Source organism: Buteo buteo, chromosome 5, assembly GCF_964188355.1.
Source record: "Buteo buteo chromosome 5, bButBut1.hap1.1, whole genome shotgun sequence".
NCBI lineage: Eukaryota > Metazoa > Chordata > Aves > Accipitriformes > Accipitridae > Buteo > Buteo buteo.
The window spans coordinates 50403974-50430228 of NC_134175.1; the positions used below are offsets into that span (position 1 = coordinate 50403974).

General features: G+C 40.6%; 2 long non-coding RNA genes across 7 annotated transcripts in view; both read left to right on the plus strand.

The window, feature by feature from the left end:
• Positions 1-10939, plus strand: part of LOC142031473 (uncharacterized) — a 65704-nt gene extending 54765 nt beyond the window's left edge. For 5 of the 6 annotated variants that reach the window (XR_012650531.1, XR_012650530.1, XR_012650535.1 and 2 more), the window contains 5 exons: positions 3449-3612; positions 4896-5967; positions 6056-6177; positions 6435-6551; positions 9806-10939. This is a non-coding gene — a long non-coding RNA (uncharacterized LOC142031473). The remainder of the gene's footprint in view (positions 1-3448; positions 3613-4895; positions 5968-6055; positions 6178-6434; positions 6552-9805) is intronic. The other variant, XR_012650534.1, reaches the window with a different exon arrangement.
• Positions 10940-16713: 5774 nt separating this feature from the next.
• LOC142031476 (uncharacterized) lies at positions 16714-25326 on the plus strand. Its single transcript, XR_012650536.1, has 3 exons — positions 16714-18273; positions 18630-18724; positions 20414-25326. It is a non-coding gene; the product is annotated as an uncharacterized LOC142031476 (long non-coding RNA).
• Positions 25327-26255: the final 929 nt, after the last annotated feature.

Consider the following 26255-nt stretch of genomic DNA (forward strand, 5'->3'; position numbering starts at 1 on the left):
GTTGGTAATTAATTAAAAAACATGAGTTTAATTAAACTTGGAGTTAGGGGATTCATTAAAATAAAAACAAAAAGCATTTCAGTTAAAAATGTAAAATAACGTGTTCAGATGAGTTTGCTGGTGCAGCTTAAGGATTTGCAGAGAAATGCCAGCAGTAGTAAAACTTTAGGGACCATCACACTGCACGCAGTTAGAGAAGAGCTCCTGCACAAGGAGAGTGGGTGTACATCTTTGTCAGCAGATAAATTTCACTTTGTAGATACTTGAATTGAAATAATAATAATGCATGCCCTCAGTTTCTTTCTGGCCTGAGTCTGTGGCTATGAAAAAATGACACCCATAGAAGTCCAAAGGAAAGGATTACAGCATAACTGAAGGTAAGGCTTTTAGAACAAGGGACAGAGAGGAAAAAAGAGATTAAAAAGCTTCAAGGGAACAGATATCACTTCTGGAAAACTCAGGAGTAATTTATACTTACCTGTTTATGCTGTCCTGAAAAGTTCTTTCTCTTTTTGGTCTCTTTTAGTCACAACTCACTGTCTTTAGGATTTTTAATTTGTTTTTTTGTTTTTTTCCTTTCAGAACAGTGGAAAGGGGTTGCTTTTTAAGAAAAGACAGGTTATTAGGATGTTGAAAGTAACAATAGAAAAAAAAAAATCCCAATTAATAATTGAGACTGATGTTTATTAAAAGTTTTCCTGTAGCCTGCTGTCTTTGATTCTGCCCCTTTTGCAGGACTGGGCTTGTCCCACTGGCAGAAGAGAACCAACAGAAGAAATTTTTGAAGTTTTTGTAGGCTGTGTTTTGAAAATCGTCACTGAGATATTTCTGTTTGTGCAGTGGAATAGAAGGGAAACCTTTCTACCTTCTCACATTGAAGGGGTTTACTGAAGATCTCCCAAAGCAGCACTCGCTCCCATACAGGTCAGGCTCGTTGCCGCCGTACACCTACACACGCGGCCGTGCACCAGCTCCGGCAGCTTGAGAAAGGCACAGGAGCTAACATCACTGCCGCTTCTGTAAGGTGCTGTGCTCTTGGGGTTGGCACGCTACTGAAAAATGACCGCCTTTGATCAAACTACCTCAAAATTAAGATTTTTCTACTTTGCTCTTCACCCAAAGTATTTAATTTGGGGAGAATACAATTATAATAATGGAATATAATAGTCACTAAAAATTCCTAGTTGTATTCGTCAAACTCATTTTCTTATGAAATTAATATAAAACGTCTCAGTAATGAATACAAAATGTGCGCAAGCAACGTTATATTAATTTGCCTAGAGGTGTGTTTTGAGGTTGCCTTGACACCCATGTGCAGGATGTTGGTGGACGACTTGGGTACATGCAAAGGACCAGATTTAAAAAAGAATTACATAAAAAAAAAACAAAAAAACCAGAAACGTCTGTTGCATCTTTGAGATGTTAAACCATCTGTGGGTGCCCGTTTCCTCCACCGCTGGACAGGAGGAACCCACATTAGCAAAACACCTGCGCCAGCCACGGTACCGGGGAAGGTGGACCTTGCATAGGGAGCAGATGCTCAACAGCTGAAGCCTTTCAAAGGAGACACCTTTAGAGCCCCCAGCCTTATGGGATAACCGAATCGTACATAAATAGTCTTTAAAGGGAGTATTGTCTGCTTTAAAAAAAAAAAAAAGAAAGAAAGGAAAACGAAGTGGGGTTTTGTGTGTGGGTAAAGTAAATACAGTTAGAAATACATGACTTGTTAAGAGCTTTTTGAGGACCCCACACTCACAAAATCTTTTAGGTCATGTGTTTGCTTTCCGAAACATTTGGTAAGTAATAAGTGCCAAGGGACTATATGCACTCCATCTGGAATTAGCAGATTCCTCTTTGTTCAATTGTTCCTAAATTTGGAACCAGCCGACTTGCTTAAAAGTATTTTGATTTTCTTTTAAATAAATACGGGAAGTAAACATAGCACAGGACCTTCAGAGAGGTACATTATTAGTCTTCTCCCTGGCTCCATGAGCCACGCAAGCCTTAAAGGGGCATTTGCCAATTTTGATGTTTGCTATTGGTTTATGGTAACAATTTGTTTGGAGTGGCCCATCATTTTTGTTTCCTTGTTATAAATAGTATCAAAGAAATCAGAGATGGAAAAAGAACTATTAGGTCATTGAATCCACTCCACTGCCAATGCAGTCTTGTTCCCTACAGTGTGTTTTTTCCATTTCTTTGTCCAGGTTAAACTTGGAATTAAGTTTAAGAGCCTGTAGGTCTGATGAGAGGTACAAGAGCAAGTGGAGATTTTACTCTTTTCTTCTTTCCTTACTAGACAAATTTCTCATTTTCATCTCCACCTTCCCTATGTAGGGAAATGGCATGTCAAAAGATCAAGTAGATGCTTTCTCTTTGCAGGTGTTGTAGATTACTACTTCATCCCCGTAAAAAATTTAATTTTTGCTTGGGGAAAGCAAAAAAGGAAGAGTAAAGCAACACTTCTCTTATCTTCCCTGATGTCCTATAACGCCAAAGAGTAAAAGCCTGAGACCAAGCCACCTGCTTGTCCAGTAGGCTTATGAAAAGAGACCGTGTTTCCTTCAAGACCTTTAAGAGAAAGCTTATTTTAAAAGAAAAACAAAAGTTTACAAATAAATTTGAGCAATCACTTTAAAGGATTTAAAAGGCATCCTGGAATCATCCCAAATTGCACCAAATTTGTGCAATGAATTCAGCGGGAAGACTATTTGACACTGAAATTGTTTTCGATGAAAAGCTTATAAACCGAAGCTCGGAAAGGTTGTCCAATGTCATTACTTTTGGCATAGGAAGAATTATTAAGAGGTGCAGATCTGTAGATTTGGGATCACAGCCTAAGATATTCAGCCTGTATATGTTGGTCTGCTTCCATGGATTCGAGTGGAACGATGCCTATTTACAATAGCTGGGGATGGATGATCCCTCTCTCCACTGACTGCAGAGAAAGCTTAGGGAGACTCGCTTTCCTAAGCCAGAGCTGGCCTTGGTGAACTGTGTCTTACCATGCATTACAGAGCAGGATCAAGGTCTTTATCTAGTTCACGGTTGCTCAGAATTTTATTTCATCCAGCGTTTGTTCAAAATATAAGCAAACATTTCAAGCTTTCCTACAAGTGGAAGCAGTGCAGCACAAGCAGATACATATTTCTCCATGGCTACGAGGTCTTTTTATTTGGTCTAGATACACATCTGTAACTATTTTACCAACTCATGTATTCATATATACTGTAAGTCAAAGGAGCTTAAGTTTTCACTTCTTGCACTGAGTTGCAATCATTCTGTTTTGCAGGTTGCTTCCTATGCATTGTGTTTCAGCAGCCTAAGGGCTTCTCTAAATCATTATTCTGTTCTTTCCCAGCAAGAAGGAACCAAAACTATAGTCAGAGATTAGCATGGGCTACGCAAAACCTAATTATAATCTCTTCTACCTCTTTTCCTATTCCAGTCAATCCTTATTCTGAGGATCAAACCTGTATTTCCTCTGTGTGCTTCAAGAAGGTATATTAGCGTGATTGAGTGTCAGCATCGCTCGGCTTGATCTGTTGAAGATACCAGTGTTTGGGATTTGGCCCGTGACAGTACTGATCTGTTCTTTTTAAATCTAATCCTGTGAGTATGAGTTCAGGAGTTGCATTAAAGCTTCACGAGACTAAGTTGTGTACCCACACCTTAGATTAGGACACTTTAATTCTTAAAGCAAATGGGCTCTCAGCTTTAAGGAGTATATACTGGCTGTAACTAATAAACGTAATTATAACACATATGTATATTTATGTTAGGAAACATTTAGCAGAATCTTGTGATTTGAAGAGACAGTAATTTGTTTTCTTCAGTACCTGCAACCTGAGTAAATATATCTGCTAAGAAAAGTGTTGGTAAATGTGATAATTTTCTGAAAATGTGTCCTCTTGAAGGATTTTCTGATGGCAAGAAAAGAAAAAATATTCACTCTTGTTCCCATAGAAATTAATTAAAATCTTGCCATTAACATCTAGGGGAGGAGAGAACCCCAAATAGCTATATAAATGAGAGACCAGCGGTTTCTTTTTGTTTCTGGTTATTATTTATAAATTCTGAACAAGAAACTTTCTTATGAGACTGAACTTATTATTTGCAACTTGTAAATCTTTTTGACAATGCATATGTTCATACTTTGTATTTTATAGTCTCCTTTTAGCAGACTACAGGAGCGTCTGTCATTTCATTTACAAAAATTACCAATAGGTGGGCAAAGTCTTACTAAAAAATGATGAAGCACAGAAAGCAAACAGAAATATTGGATGATAGATGAAGCAAATGTAAACTTTAAAACAAAGGAAAGGTTATCAAAGTTTTACTCTCGTCAACTGTGGTTTCTTTTAACGGGCTTGAAGGCAAACCATTTTGCCAGGTCAGGTTATCGCGTTGTGCTATAGTTAGAACTTACTGACTCGTTCTGTGCTGTTGTTTGTTGAGATGACTAAGTTGTCATTTTTAATTAGCTTTATGCTCTTCTCAAAGGCTAATTACTTTACTTTTTATCAAGATTACTTGATTGGTAATGACAAGGGTGCCATGGTTACGTATTTTTAGAGAATTCCCCAACCTGCACAATTATATGATTTTTTGTTCCCCCTGGATTCTTTGTGCAATAAAGCCTTCAGTACAAATAATGGTTAAGAAAAATACATATTTACTATCGATATCAGAAGAAGAAAGTATCTCTTGATTTTTTTATTTTTTTTTTTTTGGCAGGAAGGCCATTGCTAATGTATTTAGTCAGTGTAAAAAAACCATGTTACTTAGTTTACCTCCCTGTCAGTGACACTAGTGCAGCTCTATTACCTTGGCTGAAGTTACCTCAGGCAAACTGAATTTGAGACCTTTCTTTTTTTCCTCTTATTTGTCTATAGTTGTGCGTCTCCCCTGCTCATCACGGAAATCTGGACTGACTTAACCGCATACTTATTTCAAAGTGTACAAATCACACAATCAGACGCTGACTTTTGGAGAGCGTTTGCTACCCTGTTTACCGGGATTTGGTTGAAGAGCCCTCGAGATAAGTATAAGAGGTGCAGTCACAGGTGAAATCTCTCTTTTCTTTAGCTACCTATAGACCGCTCTAATCTATTTTTGTTTGAAACAGCAGCAGCCCAAAAGGTGACGCTTCTGTGAAGGCTCCCTCGAGGGGGGAGGCAGCAACGGGGGACATAAATACTCTTCTGACGTTTTTTAGAAACACAGTTGTACCCAGAGAATCGCTACTTTACTCCTGTTCTGCAGCACATAAATACACGTCAGATGTGTGGTAAACCAAAGCCTCTCAGGAGCTTGTCCTGAAAGAGGAAAAGACACAATGATTTAGAGTCTACATCTGCAGCTCTTGCAGCTGCTTCAGTCCCCGCTGCCGGAGGAGAATTCCCTGCATCGACGGCCTCTTGACGCAGGGGCTTAGAGCGGTTCCCCAAGCGAAAGCCCACGGGAACCTAACGCTGTTGCCCACCCGTTGGAACGGCGAGGAGGGGACAGCCACTGTGCAGCTTGAAGGAAAATGGTTGCTCCTGCCATTAGATCCCCACCTTGGGTCACTTCTGCTGCCACTTTGCAAGTGGAAGAGGATTCCCCGATGACTGCGACCTTGTCGCATTCTCCGACGTCTGTTGAGAGCAGGATTAGACTAGGTACCTTCCTAAACCAAAGGGAAGGTCAGCGTGGTGGGGCTCTGGCATGGCACACCTCTGTACTCAGGTTTGCCGGAGTTGCTGAAGGATGTGCTTGGCTGCAAAGGCCTGCTGGGATGTCTCGAGTCATAGGAAAACACACGTGGGACATCTCTGTAATGAGGCAGCTGAAGATGTGAGGATGTTCCAGAGTGAAGACTTGCACAACCCCTGTGTTTTGACGTTACCCTTCTCGAGAGACGGGGAATATAGCAGCAGTGCAGTGTGACTCCTTGCAGTCTACGTGTAAAAAACCACCTCCTTAGTAAGCATCTCATCTCCTCAATGAGCTAGTAACACATCTGTGACTTCAATAATTAAAATTAATTTTTATTGCTTTTTACTTATTTTAGCACTGAAGAGCAAGAAGAGAGACCAGTAAGGTAGACTGGCAACTACTGGGAGTCTGGGAGACAGGCGTTCAGCTCCCTCCTTCCTCTGCTGCAAGGAAAATAGGCAGGACTGGATGCTAAAGGTATTAAATGCCTAAATCCTGTGGAATTCAATGTAAATGGGTGGCTAAATACTGTGGGGATCTGGGCTTAATCTCTCTACACCTTAGCTCTTCATCTGTTCTATAAGTATAATAATTCTTCCCTACTCACAATAAAGTATAGTAATAAACATGTTAAGGAAAACAAGGTGCTCAGCTACTGTTATCTCTGACTGTAAAAAAAATCTAAACAAGACACTATGGTTATTTCGTTTTTATGAGTTGTGATTATGTTGTAGTTTTCAATTCTAGAGAAGAGTGTTTACCCGCTTGTTGATTAATTGATGGGTGTATTCCCCTGCTGTAATCAGAGCACAGTTTCCAGAAGTTCACTAGCAGCAAGGATCAACGAGAAGGTAAGGAGGACGCAGCTCAACTTTTAGAAATAAAACTAAAAAGTATTCTTTTCTCAGTGCAAAACTGAGCCTTTTTCACTTTTAGGCTAACTTTCAGCATCTCGGCTTTCTATGTGGAGCTTTGCTTCCAGTATAAATAAATGATCCCACATTCCGTCATGACAACATATGCTCATGCAGAGCTCAAAATTAGAAGGAATATGAAGTGTTCTATTAATTGCATGAATGTTGATTGTTAAAATCATGTGCTAATTGGTAATATCTGTGTGCAGTAGGTTCCTGCAATATGTGTTAGATTACATTAACTGTGCTTGTGACTCAGATATCAGGCATTATGCGTTTTATAGAAGGATTTTTTTTAAAACTTTGTATAATTAGGTTCTATAGATTATCAGTGTAGAAAAATTAGTAGAAGATTGTGTAAAGGGCGTGTGAAGTTAGAGGCATGAGGAATACTGATCTCTGAAGATGCATCTGCTCCTCTTTCTCATGGTGTGCTTTTCCTCACATACTCTCCAAAGTAATTCTCACCATGTTTGTCTTGAGGTAATTCCCAGGGAATCAAGTATGAGCTCTTTCTCACTACCACTACAAAATACGTTTGAAAGTTACCATCTTTTTTGAGTGGACTTTCTCGCTTTTCAGTCTTTTCCTTTGCATCCCCCAGGCTTTGATCCAAGAAGCATTCAGGTACATTATAGATAAATTAGATTATCACTGTACTCACCTATCAGTGGGGAAGTTGAGCATACTTAGCAATATGACTCTCCTGTACCAGATGTGCTTCCTCTCCATTCCTAATCCCTGGGGAAAATTTCATATGGATCTGTTTTTTTCATTGATATTTTAATTTTATTGAGTGCCGTGAGTATTTATTAAAATAGGCAAGGTAGAAAGAACTAAAACTTGGAGCTAAATATGGTAAATTATGAGTGTTTTTAAGAAACGTAATGGTTATTTCCACTCTCTGTATGGTTTAACGCAGCTTTGCAGTGACGAGGGAGTGGGAGATGAGCCTGACACGAAAGTATGTGGATGCAGTCAGTAATACCTAATACACATCATTTTCTGTGATCATCCTGTTAACAGCAAAAAAAATATATTCATGCATTCACATTTAGGCACAAGGAACACATTGGCCTTTGCATCAGCACCTACACTGAGAGCACCCAAGCTGGTCCTGGCACTGCAGCTGCCTTCGTGGCGCATCCTCCTCCTCCTCAGCCATTGCAGTAGATGTACTCAGCACTGGTGACTGCTGAAATAAGCTTTTCCCAGTCCTCCCTGGGCCAAGCCCCAGTTTGAGCTCCTTTTTTGCATGTTACTGGGGTGGAATGAGTTTCTTGAGTTAGGCATGAGGGCTGGGACTCCTAACTCACCCAGATTAGCAAAATTCCACAGTGGTTTCTGCTGAATACTACCAGGTGAACAAGCTCAGTTGGAGAGACTCTTAGAAATCAATGATAATTACTCCCCTAATAAACCATCTTTTATCTAAACTTACAGGGAAAAAAAAATATTCCAGTGAAATCCACATGTATTTTGTGTGGGTTAGGCAGAGTTCGAGGCCAGCTCTGTAACAGGTACAGATATCTCGTGCCTGCCCACTGCAGAGTAAGCTGGTGGGAAGGGGTGAGAACACCACCGGAGAGTCCTGTGGTACGTGAGCCATAACCCAGCAGATGTTTTTTGGTGGATGCTGCCTTTAAATTGTATATCAGTTTTTCGAATTAGAACTTTTCTTACAGTAATTGTATTTTGAGGGACTAACATAATTGAGGGAGGGTCAAAACCAGTTGCACTTGCCCTGGCAAAGGTGTCGCTGGAGCCCTTCCCTGGTTAATACCTACTATTACTTTGGGAGACATACCCTTAACTCATGCAAGTTCACGTATTCTCCCAGAGGAAGACTGAAAATAAAAACTATTTTAAAAAAATGATTTAGGGAAAGACCAGACAGATTTTTGTGGTGTTAAAAAAAAAAAAAAGTTTAAACATTTTAAATGTTTCATGGGTTGCATTGAGAAAAAATATCTAGAATGAAACTTCTAACCAGCATAATTTTAATTCATTTTACAGTGGACCAACTTGGTAATGATGCAATGAATTAAAACAGGTTGTCTGAGAGGAAAAATGGATGCAGTTTTGGTAAAGAGAGCATTTACAGAAGTGTTAGAAGTCTTGAGTCTTATCATGGCTATTACTCTAATATCTGTTGATTTACTGATCTTGAAACAAGCAAACCTCATGGGTTCAAGAGCTTAATGTTAAGGCACACTTCATCAGTTGTCCTGAGAAATGCAACAAATTTAAGAGGAAATCGGTTTTAGCCCCCATCCAAAATGTTGACACTGAATCAAACAGAGCATGAACTATATTCACAGTTTTAATTGAAAGAAAAACTGACAAATTACTAACATTCTAGTGTTCAGAAGATGGTTATCTGTTATAGAAATATTTTTTCTAATGTACATGCTCTCATACATGAAATAGTTTCTAGATTTATTTTATTATAATTGCAAACTATGGCACAAATACTTAATCTTACCTACTTAAATAATGTTTTCCAATTTCTTAGCAACCCTTCCCCCTCCTCCCCCCCCCCCACTCTGACGCACAAAGTGATGCACTGAAACGGATGAACAAATTTAGTAGATGAGATGACCACTGGAAATACGTGGAACAACTAACAATTAAAACAAAATTAACCAGAAGAAAATTGCTTACTAATTTTTAAGACACAAAAGTTAATCTGAAATGACTACCAGCCTTGGAAAGGTTAACTGTCACATTAAATAACAGGGACATACAGTGGTCACTGGCTACCTGGGGGAATAAGCTGTTAAATTACTTACTTCAATTCACATAATTTACAAAGAGATTAGCTCCTCGTGTCTCTGCGGAAACTTTGAATAGTCCAGGGAAGGTTTTGTTCCCCCCATGCCCACGAGGGCCCAGCCACTAGTGGGAGCAGCTGGGGTAAATGGTGTACGTTTCCGAGGAGGCAAAAAGTAAATCGAGGAACGTGGGAAGTTGTCACACTATGGGGAATAATAAATCCCCATAATCAGGGGATTTAATTAATAAATCAGGTTGCTCGGATTTCCTTTGGACAGCTAAATACCTACAGGTTATGGTGTCCTGCAAGCAGCAGGCTCGCAGGCGTGGGTCCCCGCTCTCGACCAAAATCCCCCGGGACAAAAGGGGGAAGGGGGCGAGGGACAAGGAGTCTCCAGCGCGGTTTCCCCACACAGGGCTTGGGCCCCGGAGTCGCAAATGCGATCGTGTCGGCGAGGGGCAGGCGAGAAACGCCGAGAGCCGTTTGCCGGGCAGGGTTCTGCGGCGCCGGGCTCTGCTTTGTGCAGAAGCAGGAGAGGTCTGGAGCACCCAGGACTTGAAGGACGTCGCTAATTTTAACGAAGCCAAAGGGAACCCGGGACAATGCTGGATGCTTTGTTGCGGACTGTTCTTTTCCCGTTATTCTTTGTTCATTGTTTCAAGCTCGCAAGGAGCTGGCAGCCCGGGAGGAGATGTCACCGCATAGCTCGCTGTCCTCGAGATCCGCTCCGGAGGACGGCCGAGGTCCGCCGAGAGGCTGCGGTGGCCCCAAACGGTCTGATGTCTGGCCCTAAAACGAGAAGCAGCAACGTCGGCGAGGAAGGCAGGCTTATACCGATAGCAAGAAGGAGAAGGGGCTGCTGCCAGTTGGCTCGTTGGCGCTCGAAGCGCGCCGGCGGTGGGAGAGGCGCAGACGTCTGACGGCAGAAACGACATCTCCCCAGCGCCGTCTGCGCCAGGCGCCGCTCTCGCCAGATCTCGGGGCCGCATCTTCCCTAGGTGCCCCAGCAAAAGTCTCGGAAACCAAGGCAGCTACCGCAGGGCCAGAACTTGGTCCCGAGGGTCACTTCTTGCTTTTCCCTTTTGAGGGCTGCCTATGCAGTCTGCGACGTGAGCGTCAGGGTAGGCTAGAGGCTGCTCGTGCCTGACGGCGCGGTGCGTTTCTCAGGCCGTTTTTAAATTTTTTTTTTTTTTTCCCTACCTATCAGGCCACTGGACTGGCAGAAATTATTTCTCCCCTCCCTTCAAGAGCAATGGTTTCCTGCTGTTAATCCAAACCATAATAAAACCTTAAATATATACTGTGAAAAATGTTATGCCTACTTAAGCAAGATAGTTGCCTGTAATAGTGTGCCATAAAGCAATCTGAAATGTTTATTGTCTGTTCCCCAACTGCAGTTTTATTTCTTTTGAGCAGTTTTTGCGTCTACAGGATTTTCTTCATGTTGGAAGTTTCAAAAGAAGTTTTTCCCTTTCCCTGAACACACAGTGATTATTTGCACAGGAGATCCTCCTGCCAGTGCAGATATGTACAAGCATTTTTTTTCAAAACTTCCAGTTTCCTAAACTTTTTCTGGGGAAAAAAACATTGTTTAAATCAATAGCAAGCCTTGATATGATAGGCTTTAAAGGGCAGCCTGACTTCCAAAGGAGCAGATAACATTAAACAAGATCTCTTTTGTAAAGGCTGAAATAGAAAATTAGGAAAAGAAAAGAAAAAAAAGAAAGAAAGGAAAGAAGGAAGGAAAAAAAACCCCAAAAAACACAAAAAAACAAACCAGCCAAGGTTAGGGGGTGGTAAAGATGTTGCTGCTGGATCTAGCTCCAAAGACACAATATGTATTTCATTGCCACGAATAAACTGTATCCAGGGAACAACCAAATGAAAAAGTGAGGACAGGAGATATCTTATTTTTGTTGTTTGTTTCCAAAGAGTCCACCCCCACATAGGTCACTTGGAATTCATTTGTCTACATCCTGGACTGCACGTAGGGGAAAAAAAAAATGCCTGGGATCTGAGAAAGAGGAATGCGATAGGGCATGGGAATCACAGCGTCACGGTGGTCACCAGAGCATAGTTTGGCTCGTCTTAAAACAAGCAAGCACCGTTGGACCTCTGTAATACTAGCAAATCGGCCGTGCTATCAGGCTACCTATCAGAGGCTGAATGCTTGAGAAAAAGTGTGTGGGTTTTTAGACAGAGCCTGGGGCGTTGGAGGGCTCTCGGAGCTGCTGCTTTCCTCTTGACATCCAGTACTACTCGGTGACCTCGGCAACAATCCAGTGTACTGTTACAGTTCATTTCAATAATTAAACAGTTCAGGGATGGCAGGGCTTTCTTGTTGTCAATAGAAAATCAGGGCTGGAGTTTGCCTCCCCCCCCCCCCCCCCTTCCCCTTTCCCTCTGCTGAAATCAGAAGTGTTTGTTTTTAATTATATTAGCTAGAGACAATTAATTTCACAATCCGAACAAAAAAATGTTTTGCGAGAAGGACTGGCAACTGGTAAATGCAATTATTATTGTAGCACATTTTCAAAGGAAGAGATCCCAGCTCCAACAAAGTCATATGTATAAAATTTCAGTCATATAATATAGTCTCAAACAGCAGATTTACTCTGCAAAAGATGGGAACTGCTCTCCCATCTGGAGCTATGTTCTGTTCGTGCCACGTGGACCCAGTCGATACCCGCTCTCAAAAAACACCAGCCAGCAAAAGAGGCCACTGCCCATCGGCTGCTCCAAATAGTTGGTCGATATGCCCCTTTAAACTTGCCCGATGTAGAGATGATTAATACCAGCCCCCTTTTAAGTGTAGCCTTGCAACAACAACTTAAACCTCCCCCTCTCCGTGCAAATGGCAGCATTTACATTTCTGCTGTTTGAGCAAAAATGAAAATAATTCAACTTTATGTCAGGGATGTCTTGCAAAATTTCCTACAATTAAAAAACTATTTTTTGAGGAGCTCACTGTGCCCCTTTCATTGCCCATCTGGCTCCTTCCCAGCTGCTCCCTGGCTCACTCCGTGCTATTCTGCTACCAGCGTGGCGGGAGCTGCTGCTGACTGGTATCGCCGTCTCTTTTTCTCAGCGTTGGTCTGCAGGATTGCTAGGCCACAGCCTGGCCTCACTTACACTGATTTACTTTTATGGGATTCAGTCAAAATGCTATGGATTTATACCGCTGAGGCGAAGAGCAAAATTTAACTCTTCGGGTCGGGAGTGCTGGAAGCGCTTCGGGTCCGGAGGGAGCGTTTTCTGCCAGCCCCGGTGACAGCCGTGCCAGCCCCTGTGCTGATACACAGCCGGTTCCTACTGTCACACTCCTATTGCCTTGTCCATGCTCGTTTTACACGCCTCACAGAGTTTTTACCTTTTTCCATTTCCTACCAGTGTCATTGACATAAGAATATTAAACCGAAATATACTGAGACATCGCTTCTTTGGGACCCGGTATCTGACATCCTTATTCACAGCGAACAGTACTTCATTTCCCAAATAGCTTAATCCTTTCAGTGGGGCGGCTGCAGAGGGAAGAACGGATCCACAAAAGGGCTTTGATATAGCTACGCTTAAATTGTAGGCCTGGCAGATTACCGTAGCTTGAGATAGGAGTTAGCAAGTCTTTGCAGGGTGGATGGAGAAAGTTGGACGTCACGGGGAGGGAGGGAGGAAGTACAGCTCTGGGAATCTAACCGGGAAAACACTTTTATTCAACAGCTAAAGCATCCTGATAGAGGAGACATCCCACTCCTTGGCACAGCGGTGGGTATCCCTGTCCTCGCGGTTCACCCCCAGGAAGGATGCTCGGGTCTCGCGCCTTAAGGCGGGCGGGAGCCGCCCTGCTCCCGCGCAGCATCCTCGCTGTGTAAGTACCCGGCTTCAATATTGAGATTTTCCGGAGGGGACCCAACCCTACAGAGCCCTTGTTTTAACCCAGTGAAAGGGAAGCGTTCGCTTTACGTGGGTGTAGTCAAATCCTTGTCGAAGCAGCCCCAGGCACAGAGAAAAAGCAGCTCCAAGAGAAGCGTGACTCGCCAAGGTATCGGTGGGGCAGCAGCTCTGGTGGGATGTGGGTGGTGGTAACCTCTATTTCCATCCCTTTTTGAGACTGTTAAAATATTTTACGTTAAAATAGCTAATGTATGTAACAAAATTCTGTTAATAGCCTAGCGAGCCTGCGTGTCAACACAAAGTCATCTATTGACTCCAAGAACCAAGTAACAGCTGTACGAGGATTATTTTCTGTACTAAAGGTCTAAAACAAGACTTAAAACATAGATCTGGCTTTAAGGTATTAGGCTGCAGGTAAGATTATCAGCTTGGCCTTTACAGTTGACGCTTCTAAGTGTGACAAACCTCTCACGTAGCAAACTGGCCTTTGGTGGAAGAGCAGGTAAAAATATCCCCCGTGCACCCAAATTGGTGGAGAGCGGAGAGACAGCCACCCACAAAGGTGCAGTCACCTGTGATGGAGCTGCTCTTGCTTGCAAGGAGAGGTCCCTAGAAGCTTGTTGAGCCGTATTGATTTATACCAACGTCAGAGAGACCGGTCTTGCCCTTTGACCATGTTTCCGATTCCTCTGCTTGCTCTTTTTTTGGGGGGAGGTAGGGAGGAGAAAACCTTGCAAAGCTGAAATGAGATATTAAGTCTCTCGTTCTTTCCAGGTAAACACAGGCCAAATCTTCCAGCAATGTTGGCAGGCTCCCAAAGTTGCAAAATAATGAAGAAAACGTTCAGTTTAGGACTTTGTGCCTATTTTAGCAACATTCCTTGTAAGTGCAATTAAAGCTGCCACTGATTTGACCTCAGAAAACACAGCAAATATAGAGATGCAATGGAGAGCTAAAAAATAACCTAGAAAGGGTTTTGAAGTATCATTTCATATCTGCAATCTTATTCCTAAAAAAGAATAAATAAAATTATTATTATTTAGGGGCCATGGGAGTTCTAGTCTGCACCTCCACGGTAGTTCAGGGCAGGCAAACCCAGCATGAGCTGTGGTGCCCACGTTTAAAAGTAGCTTTGAGCATCTTTTGGGGCTATGCTACACTGAGTTAGTCTATGTTACCACTTGTCGACGTAGCTTTTGCACGCATCTGGACTACCTAGGAGGTTACTTTCCTAGTTCTTGCGCAGTTGGCCCAGAGCTGCCTCATCACGAGGGAGATCCTAACCTTGCCTGCAGGATGGGCCAATATAATTGTGTAGAGAGGCATAAAGGTAGTTTAAGGACACTTAAGTCTTGCTGCCACTTGCTATTACCATTATTGATGAATGCTGTTATTACAAGGAGAGGCCTCTCAGTGTGAAAGCATTTTTGTTATGCTTTGGTCTCCACTATCATATTTTTTTGCAGGAGTTACTTATGACAGATGCAACTTTCCTGGCTCCAGAGGTAGTGAAAATAACACATAACGTATTGCAAAAAGTTATGAAAACAAACCAACTGGAATTCCCATACTGTAACCCTGTTCTAGCTATAATGGGCTGAAACCAAAGTTTCTGAGCTCTTATCCTCAAGGATATTGCATAGTAAGGTACAAAATCTTAGATTAAAAGCTAAGAAGCAGTCTGATCCTGGGAGTCACTATGGTGGCCTTATGAAGAACTGTAGAAGAATAGTTTCAGTGATTTATTGTTCAAATTCCTTTCTACCTATAGGTCAAAGGAAGAAAATTCTGCTGTCCTCCACCCCCCCCGCCAATGTTTTTTAGGATACAAAAGACAATACCAGAAACACAGAAGCCCCTTGTGGTACTAGCTGAAATGCTGCCGGTACATCAGTGGGTAACACAGACTGTCCACACTTTTTTGCCTGCCATAGCTCTCCAATTCAGTTCATAAGAAAGATCTAAGCTGCCTGAATATCTGTTAGAAACTGCAGTGCTAAGAAAATTAGTCTCCTTTGGACACACCACGGACAAGGAGACGTAAGCCTACTGCCATCGGTTTCAGTGGCAGGCTCAGACCCACCGGACTCTTGTTGTCCCCCTCAAAGTGACACAGACAAAATAGGCCGGGAAACCAGAAGCTTATAGTTAAATAGTTGCTTCTTTTGGAGCCAGGAATTGCAATTCTAATGACATGATTACAGCACTGAAAAGTGATCTAAAGTAATAAAACAGAGGATATTTACCTTGAGGACAGTTGTGTTTTGTTGTATATTCAAGAGAAATAACATGTTTGGCTAAGATACTTTTAACACATGGCTTTTTTTTTTTTTTTTTCTTTTTTAATATGTAAAGGTTTCCAAACAGGGTGACTCATGAGAGCAACGTTCCAATTCCTGTTTTGTTAGCTGCCTCAGTAGATGCGTGCTAAGCTGCTGGGAAGATAGGAGTTGCTGCAAACATAGTACTGATTATTAACCAGCAACTTTAACTTTTTGGTGCTTCAATTTATTGACATTTTAAATTTTTTTTCTATGCTTCTGGCTGTGATGTGATTTGTGCCAATGAGCAGGAGTTCATTATCGTTTGACTGCTAATAGCTGGGCAATGTGTTTGGGTAAAGGGGTAAGGGAAACTGGCTGGGTAGGGACATAGAAATAAGGCTGGAGGGGAACTTCTGATCTTCAGGTCCCCCCTACCTGTTGCTGCACTTCACTTACTTAATCACTTTTGAAAACTTTGCTAGTTACATCCTGAGATAAGTTAGGTTTCCCGACTCCTCCATTCCTGCAGCGCTGATGCACCACAGCCTCAGTTCTCTCTTGTTTGGAGACTTTCTCCTACTTTGCATTGCAAATATATGCATGACTAATTTATACCTACTTGCTTTTTCTTTTTCCTACTCTTTCCTCTCCAGATTGCTCTTTAGCTGGAATAATGTTTTCTCCTCCCTGGTGTTTATAGACCGATAGGTTCTCTAACAGTGAACCCGTTTTCTTCGAGCTTCAGCTAAACTGAAGCTATACTGCAGCTAAACTTCACCATACACTGTATTTCAGAGCAAGCTTTACCAGCCCTCTCTACCATGACATTTCCACTTCACTCTGGAAATAATTCACCTGATGCACCCTGAGAACATGCTGCCTTTTTTACAAGGTTACGTTAATGGCTAAAAATTATCAGCTAATAAACTCAGATGTATGTTCTCCCTGTTGCCTCCTGCTTGTGTTGGGTAGAATGAAATTTAACAAGTTTATGATAGATCGCAGTTCATAAAAGTTTTCCTAATTGTTCATGTATCTCTGGCTTTTCTACTTCTGGCTGGAACCAGGGGCAAGAAATTCTTTCCCCTGAGTCTAATCTTGGAGTCTCTCGTTCAAATGAAATGTTCACTCAGGTCAAAGGGACTTTAGCCTGAAATGGAGACAGTCAACAGAAATCTCTGCTAGCCTTTCTTATAAAATATTGTCTGGAATCTGTGTCCACATGAAAGTGGCAGCAGCTTCACCCACAGGAGCCAGGATAAAGCAGCAGTTTCGACATTATTGATTTATGTTTGTATATGTTATTATGATGAAAATGCGACAAAGACTTGTAAAGTAATGTATAAGAGAATTGTTTTCTTCTTTTCTGTGGGTGTGTTCCACCAGGGGCTGGGAAATACATAAAGCTCTTTCCCATAGAAGCAGGCATTTCTCCTGCTTCTGCAGGTGTGGCACTTCTCCCACTCCCTTCACTTAAGCTGAGGTTAATGCGCTATTATTCTTTTTTGGTGTGGTGGTATCTCCCACGCATATCTCTAGAAATGGAGGCCAAGGGAAAAGTCACAGGCAAGAGCAAAGTTGAGACTTGGGCTTCTCTGTTTTAGATGCCAAAACCTCTGTCAGCTGCAGCGGGACAGCAAATTCACTTTTCATCCCCTACCAGTAAAAACGTAATAGAGAACTTGTACATTTTTTGTTCTTTAGATGGAAGAAGCCATGGAAGAGGATAATAGGGCCTTGAGGAGAGACTGCGGGATTTGGTTTAGGATAAGCCCAGTAAACCCAAAACAGGAAATGGAATTTAATAAGGGAGTTTTATCTTTTTGTTATGCTTTCCAGATTCCAGAGCTTCAGATAAAAATCTGTTTTGCTATTTGCTTTAGCCAAAATCAGAAAATGTCTTCTAAACCATAGTCATGGTGATAGAGTCCTGCATAAACTCCTCTTGTGCTAAATTCAAACTGTGTTAGCACATGTACTGGATAAACATCCCTCATCTCAGTAGCTCATTTTGGTACATTTAACCGCTGACTTCACAAGAGTTAGGACTATTAAGTCTGAAAATAAATTAATTGAGAAAAATATATATCTTTAAGTGAAAACAAAACAGCAGTAAAATAAAAAGTTGAAATTACATTGAAACAAAAAAGACATTAAAATTGCAGTGAGTATCAGAGGCAGGAAAAAAAAGAGACTAGTCCCAAATGTTAGCTGATATAATTCAGTGGAAGAGTGCCTGAATATAATGCGGATAGCCTTTTCGTAGCTGCAGTGAAGACTTTCCAAGGGAGCCATGTCTCTGGTGCTACATTGGTAACCCTTTCCTGGCACAGGGTTTTTTTCCAAAACTATGGTCCTAACACTAGCTAAGGATGTCCTAGGAGGACTCTGTCACTGGTCACTATGAGTCTGAGCTCTGTTTGTGTTACATAGTGGAAAAAAAGGCTCAAATTTGTTCCAAAAATAAATGAAAAAGCCTCTATGGACTCTACCTTCAGATCAGGTGAACTGGAGAGGGCTTGACTGCTCATCAGTTGAGTGAGAGGACTCAGCCTCTGTTATCATCTTGTCTAGTATTGCTTTCACTTTGCAGAGTCAACATGACTACGTGGGAAGAAGAAGACGGAAGATTCATGCCCAGAAAACTTCATTCTTACCTCGTACTGGTTTTATTTCGTGTTACTTCGTTGAGCATGCTAGCATTGAGATCGTCTAGCTGTACGGTGAGGTGAGCATCCCTTCCCTAACATTCAGCACACTCGAAAATGGCAGTAATAGAATCAGCCGAGATGCTTCCTGCAAGGCTGACAAAAAATTAATGATGCAGGACCAGTATTCCTTTGCTATCACTTAGGTCCTTTTTAATTGATATTTGAGATGAACAATGTTATTCAGCACTGAATAAATGGGCTCGTGTATTACGACTGTCAAGTATTTACTCTCAGCTCACCTTCAATCTCTTACTGATTAATGGAAGCACAAAGTATCACCTCGCTGTGCTCTTGTTTTAGTATGTTAGTTAATATTCACTTGCTGCATGGAAAACGGTTAATGGTAAAGAGTTTTAACACTTTTGGTTGTCAGGGTGGTGTTCTAGCAGGACATATCGTTGATTTTCCTTGCGGATGCTACGGCAGTCAGGATATTTACAGCGTGGGATGTGACCTTCAGCTGCCCCGGTAAGTCACCTCTAGCACACTCAGATGTCAGCAGTTTAATACTGAGTGGGTTAAATCTGACTTTCAGGCCTAATAATTTGTTATTTACCATTTTGCCTTTCATTTCTAATTATCTACTAGAAAAAATCTACAGGAAAGTAGTCGATGGCTTTTGAGTTATTTTAAACACCCTTGGAAAAAGTTGGCTGCTCATCACTGGCCTGACAATTCCAGGAGAAGGGCAGAGCTCCCGCTGTCACCCCGAGTCCTACCCTCCGTGGCAGTGGAATTTCCCCATACGGAGCAGGATGCAAGTCTGTGCTCTAGAAAGGAGGCGCCTACATTTACGAAAGATGCGTTATTTCATATTAATTAAATTAATTTGGGGGATAGCAGTATCTCATCTTCCCCCCAAAGGCTCTGTGACTGTCACCAGCCCTGCTAGACCACGCAGTCGGTGCGCAGTCCACCGCTCAGCACCTCTCTGTAGGGAGACGTCCTCTCCACTTTTTGGGGAGTAGCTAATTGGACTGCGCTATTGATTCACTTTTCTTTGGGAGGTTAATTTTTCAGTCTTCAATTTGCTAACTGATAAGGCTGGTTGTAGTTCTGAAAATTAATTTGGACAGTAACTAATATCTGGTTCATATCCTTGAGGATTAATATAGATTTACTTATAAATAGGTATTCCCTACTGTTATATAGCAATTGTTTAAAATATTTGAAACCACAGACTTAATAGATGTATTTGAATTCTAGCACTTGGCTAATTCCTACTAAGCTTCAGAAAGTTTTGTCCTAATTTTTTGAACAAAAAAACCTCCCCAAAACACAACAACAAACCACTAGCAAAACATAAAGATGTCTGACTTGTACTGGATATCAAAGAAAATCATCTTATCCCCTCTGATATGCAATCTTTGAATCTAGAAATTTTTGGCCGACTCATCAGAGTCCCCAAATGACACTGGATGTGCACAGAAATATTAAGAAGAGCTAAGCAATTTTTTACGTTGACACAGAGGCAGGTGAGGTGTGTGCATTCGTTGTTGGTAAAATTACCGAATGTGCTGCAATAAAGTTTAGTAAACTTTTTACCTTCCATAATCATGGGCTTACCTGGGTCAAAAGCATTAGTCATGGATATTCATTACAAACTGCAAGCTCATAAAAGACGGCATATGGCAGTACTGAATTTCTTGCTATATAAAGTTAAATTCATAGTAATAACATCTGTGCAGAATTTAGAGTCCCAACAATTAAAGTGAGGTCAATGTACTGAGGCAAAGATTGATGGTATTCTGCAAATCTTAAACGACAAGTTAAATAGGTATAAAATAAACAAACAACTTTATTTCTTATTAAAGACCAGACAACTGGGGTGTGAATGCTAAGTGCTCAGTAATGAGGGCCAAGAGGAGTAGTATAATGCTGTGGGTTGTGTTACTGGGTTGTAATTCAGGAGCGAGGGGTGCTATATGGAGCAGGCTCTCGCCTGCCTTTTCTTGCTGATATAATACAAGTAACAACTAATACCCACTGGGCAGGACCCTGAAACCCCAACTAGTGAAGTTATTCTCTGCTCAGACTGACAGCTTAAGGGGCTTATAAGTGAGACGAGGAATCAGGCAATGTTTCTAGTGATACCTGTGGCTTTGCTTTGGCACCTGAATCTTGTTTTCATATCTATGCCCTTTCTTCTTTTTTCAGCATTTTGTGAAATGAGCAATGGGCAATGTACCACTGCCAGCGGCACAGCACAATTCTGAATATAAGCAGGGAACACCTCCATCATACTTTAGGTTCTAGGTTTGTGTTTTTTAAAACGTCTGATGTAATTTTTCCAAAGCCATGTGTGATCGTTGACTTGGTGAAGTTTTCAGTGTGGGCTGTAACATTTGCAGGGAGAGAGAGGGTGAAATTGTAAGTGGTGAGTTAAACCAACATAACTGGGGGTGACCGCACCGCGGAGGTCATCCTTTGATTCAGTTCGTCTGTCGTGTCTGCACTTGAAACTGAAGAAGTTCTTGACTTGCCAATGCAGGCAAAAGTAGTGGTGAAAACTATCCTGTGTGGCTTGTGTCCTTCTAGTGGTAAGTGGTCCTCAAGTCATCATCTACAGTGATTCAACTGCTGTGTCTTCTCCTACCTCTGTGGCATGTGCTACCCTAAAAGAAGAAAAAAAGCACTCCCAGAGCAGGGATATCACAGAGATACTACTTGTTGCTCTTTTACCTGCTCATACTTTCCCACTTCACAGCCGGCATTTCTGTTCGTGGTTTTCCATAAAGCTGCACACGAACATCTGTAGCAACGTTTCCAACTCTGCAGCAGGGTAAGGGGAATGGGGAAGGATGGGGAAAATATTTTTCGCTCAGTTGTGAAGTTGGAGACAAGGAAACTTGTGCCTGTTTTTTTCCCATGCACTCAGGAAAACATGTAAATGAAGTGTGAAACAGAAATTATTCTGAAAACAGACAGGAACAGCATCATTGAAAGAACAGGGCCATCAAGGGAAATCCAAATCCAGGGCACAACTGAGAGAAATCACGGAAAGATGGGACTAACACCACCACCTTAACGGGGAAGGGTGATATTTCAAAAGGAATAATCAATGAAAAAAGGACCTACTTTTTTTGCTTTTATTCTATAGAGATAATTTGGAATAGGATGGATGAAGAAAGCTATTATATGATTTGAAAAACATGCTACGCTGCCATTTCTCAACAGCCAAATCCTGCCCTCGTCTGTGTCCGGTGTATCATGCCGATCGACAGCATTGCATGTGTACTCATGGTTTAGTCATAGAGTATTCTGTTTCTAAAAGCAGGAAAAAGACTGGAGTACCTCGTTGGAAGGAGAAGCTGGGCAAGGAAAATATATTCTGCTGACCAAAAAATAAAACCATGTGTGAACAATGGAAGTGCTGTATTGATTATCTTTAAACCGACGTATTTATCAGCGTCATTTTTTACTGAGGTTATCCTGGCAAGCTCTTTATTACCATAAAGGAAACTCTCGGTTGGCAGCTTTGTGCAGCGGTCATTCACTTAAAAATGAGAATTTAGTATCTTCTGGCATTGTATCAATCTCCAGTAAAACTCCAGAAGAACCTTATATATAACCTAACTCTGAAGATTGCCTCAAAATTTGGAACAATAAGTACATTTCTTAGTTTCAGAGATGAGCCTGATCTTTTTTTTCCTCTTGTAAAGAATAATAACATCTTACTTAGAAGAACCTGTAATGTTTCTGGCCTGCACTCATAGTATCTTGTACAGCTTAGACACTGGATTTTACTAAGCGAGGAGAGAGACTTTTCTTGGCTTGGGCATCATCCAGGGAAAAATAGGTATGCCATGGAAGTATGCAGGAAAGGCAATAGGTGATGATGTTCTTTTGACTGCACTTCCCAGCCAAGGTCATATCGTATTTCTTGGATACAGAGGAACTTGGAACTGAGGAATTATCTGATGGATTTACAATTTGGAAATGTTTTACCTCAAAAATCCTGATGTGCCAAAAGCAAGTAGTTAAAAGGAAATGTCTTTGTTTTTAGAACGATTCTGCTGGAAGTGGGTGAACTTAGTTTCTGGAGAGCTCAGCCACCCGTGCTGGTTGCTGATGGGGACTTCCCTGGGGCACGGCCCCAAATCCTGCCAGCATTTGGGTTAGCCTCCTCCGAGAAGGAACTCCTGGCTACAGACAATTATCGATTCTGATTTGCAACAATAAAAAAATAATTTAAAAAACCCCAAATCCAACAGCTTTCCAAATGACAAATTAAACAAACAAACAAACAAAAAAAACAAAAAGGAAATTTCAACCAGCTACAGGTGTAATTGCCAGGACTTTACATATTTATGCTCAGTAAAGAGGCAACAATCTTCGGCGGAGTAGAGCTGTCGTCTACTTGTGTGCAGAAAACAGCAGTTTCCTCAGTTTCATTCCACTGTCGTGCAGTTTCCATGTGAGTTATTAGTTGCATCTTGTTTCCATCCCAAAGAGAACGGCATTTCAGTGGACGGTAAAGCCCGTGCTATGCGTGTGTGCTGAGTGTTCATTAGTTATTACTCATAAGGACGTCGTTCCAGAGGAGGCAAGGTTTGGCCGTGGCTAGCAGAGATGTGCTCAAGGTGGTGAACCAGAAAATTCTAATGCTAATAATGTGACATGAAGGCATGCACCAGGACTCATTTTTATCTGTTTTCATAGGTGTCTGTACTCTTACGGCTGCATACTGTGAGCTGAGAGGAGTCTGGCCAGAGCCATACGTGATCAGAAATAGAAATCCTGACCTTAGCCAGCAGTGGCTGGAAGAGTTTGGGCTGGATGTTGCACAAAAAGGTTTGTGCACTCACAGGTTTGTGATAGAAAAGTTTGCCAAGGCAAAAAAAACCCACAAACAAACCACCTCAAAAATGGTCTCATGATTATGCGGGTTTCTCATTTTTGTTGTTGCTTCTTTATTTCTAAAAAAAAGGGAAATAAGATTTTCCAGATTATTAATAGTAATAATTATACACATTTAAATGTATAATTTAATATGTAATACTATTTTATACATACATATATAATATTATTTTATACATACTTATAAGCAATCATGTCGCAGTGCCCTGTTCGGGAGATACGTTCCTGGCTTCCACGCTACTCAAAATGAGTTCAACCTGTGTGGCCTTGAGCAGAATGGCAGACAGGCATATTTTTTATTGCTGATTCCAACTCTCATAAATTCTTAACTTGCTTAGAATTCGCCAGATTAAATGAAAAGTTACTGTAATTAGGGATTTATTAAAACATGAATCCTTGACCCAATAGAATATAATAACTCATTTGTTTCAAATAAGACCTATTTAATTGTTCCATCACTGGCCTAAGCGGTCCGTGCTGAGGCTTGGAGGCCTATCAGTGCAGTGCACAGTCATGTGTATTCTCCAAATCCACTTGCAAAATGCTCTGTGAAATTTTTGATCCCCAAACCACTATGTAGGCAGAAGCCCCTAAAACAAAAATGTGTCATTTTAATTAAAAATTAAAGCACTGAAAGCCCTTATTATTCTGCACTACAAAGCAAAGAGTATTAAAATACTATTTTTGTACATAAGGTTCTATTTTAATTTTTTGTGAACAACCTTCCCTCTCCATATCTTCAAAAACAATAGTTATTGATTTACAATCTTATAAATAAGACTGTAAAATCTTGTAACATGGAACTATAAATAGATATTTAAAAAAAATATGAAAATTGTTCCCAAATCAAGTCCATATATGGCGCTAGTCTGCAGAGAGCCATTTTGCAGAGGCATATAAAGTGCAGAAAATAATTTCTATTGAAAATGCAAAGAAATCTGAAACTACGCACTGCCACAAAAAATGCAGCCATAATTAAGGAATTACCCATTCCTCCTCCCCATCTTTGAAATAAGCCTTCTCTTTTTTTTAATTGGTTGGATATAGAAAGCATATTACTATATTTGGGTCCTGTTTCCCTAGTATAAGAATAGTCCCACAAGGAATTCTCAGTAAAACAGTGTTGCAGTTCTACAGTATATTAAAAAAAAATACCATAGGAAAGTGTTATCCAATGGGCAGATGTTAACTTAAAGTGCACATTGTTTGGAAAAGGAGTTAATTAACAACTTATTAATTGGATAGAAAGTCTGAAACTGTTGTACTTCTAGCAAATACATAATTTTCTTCAAGTATTATTAAAGCGTTTTTGTTGTACCTATTAAAGATTCTTGTCTCTAAGTTAATTTCATTATGCTAATAAGCTATCATCGTTACAGAACCTAAGCTTTGATCCATGTTAATTGTCGTGATCTTCAAAGACAAAGTCACCACTTACTTTAAATGAATTTTACATCTTTTTAAAGAATCACACGGAAATTAGGGGAAGTAATTAATTTTTTATTATGTGTCTCAATATTTTTAAGGGAGGAAGTCAATGGTATTGGCTAGAATTCATTTTAACATTTAACTAGGGAAAACAGCATGAGGCAAAAAAACGTTCAGATGCAAAAGATTAAAGAAAATTTGAAACTGGGACCTAATTTGTCTTGATAAACTTTGGTGTTTAATATGCTTCTTTTGTTCTCAGTGTGAAACTGCAGGGTTTTGATTTGTAAAAACTTTTTGAAGAATTAATTCTTTCTAATTTTTATTCCTTTCTTTGCTTTCCTTTTACTGTAAGACAGCGGAGTTGACCTTCAAACCATAACACTTTTAAATATCTATGAATATACAAGGTTAAATCTATTAGTGGTCTGAGATTAGCTGTTACACACTTGCAAAGTGTGTACCTTCTGCAGCAAATTTTATCTTTAGCGAATGATAACAAGCTTATATCAACCCTACGAGATTTAAGCAAATAATAGAATATGTGTAGTAAGTGATCTAGTCCTCTTTCCTTTAAGTGTTGGTTATTTTAACCCTTTGATGTTATACAAAGCTCAGTTCTGAATCAATAAGATATTTTTCTCTTTGAGATCAGGACCTGAATGTTAGTATCGTCAACACTTCTTTGATTGCCAATTTACAGTTTCCACAAATTCTCCTGTATCTTTTTCAGACCTCTCTTGTAAAAATGCAATACAAACACCTTGTAAATAAGAAAAGAAAAAAATAAAAAAAAAAAGAGAAAGCTTGTGCTCTGTTTTCCTGACAAGGTTCTCACCATTTAAAGCCATGCTATATTGAAACTGCTCTCTGTCATATTTACAAAGTACAAGCATCCTGTTGCACTTCCAATGAAAAATGGTGCCTTTTTAAGAGGCAACAGACAAAAGTAATTTAAGGATAGTAATAGTGATTGAAATCAAAAGCCAGATTACCTACTTCATTCTCCCTAGTTAGCAGCGTGTAAGTATTGTAAATGCAAGTAAACATCAAGTTTAAACTGAACCTACACTGGTCGGATTTCTGCAGCAGACAGGTGGTGAGCTCATTGCGAGGATTTTTCAGCATTAATGCTGTACTCATTTAGACTAACACCAGGCTTGAGTGACCCTCATCTGGATTTAACCTCTGACCTGTCAATCCAGAGACATACTTTCAGATCTCAACATCAGTTTTGCTGCTTTTTTTTTTTTTTTTTAAAGCATAGATGACTTCAATCATTAAGCAGCTTTCATAACTGGAACATATACATGTGCTATTCAGTACTCTTTGATTTGTAATCTAGGTTTCTGCCTGTATAATCCCCAGCGTCTAAGTGAATTCAGCTGAAGTTCAAAATTCTTTGATTGAACATGTAGTAGTGATTGGGCAAAGGATTGCACTGCTTATCTTTGTGACTTTTCACTTTTTGTGGCAGGGTTTTTATTGTGCAAAAAGGTCTACAGACATGGGGTTTATTATTATTATTGGTTTCTATTATTGTTGTTGTTGTTAAAATTATTATTTTGGGCATTAGTTTCATAGCCAGCAGGCAATTTTCTGACAAACCAAGACTTTGTTTGATTTTGATTTTTCTTAGATGCTAATTTTAATTAAGTCATATATAAAACATTTGTGCTTCAGTTTTGATGGCCTTTTGAAAAAACACAGG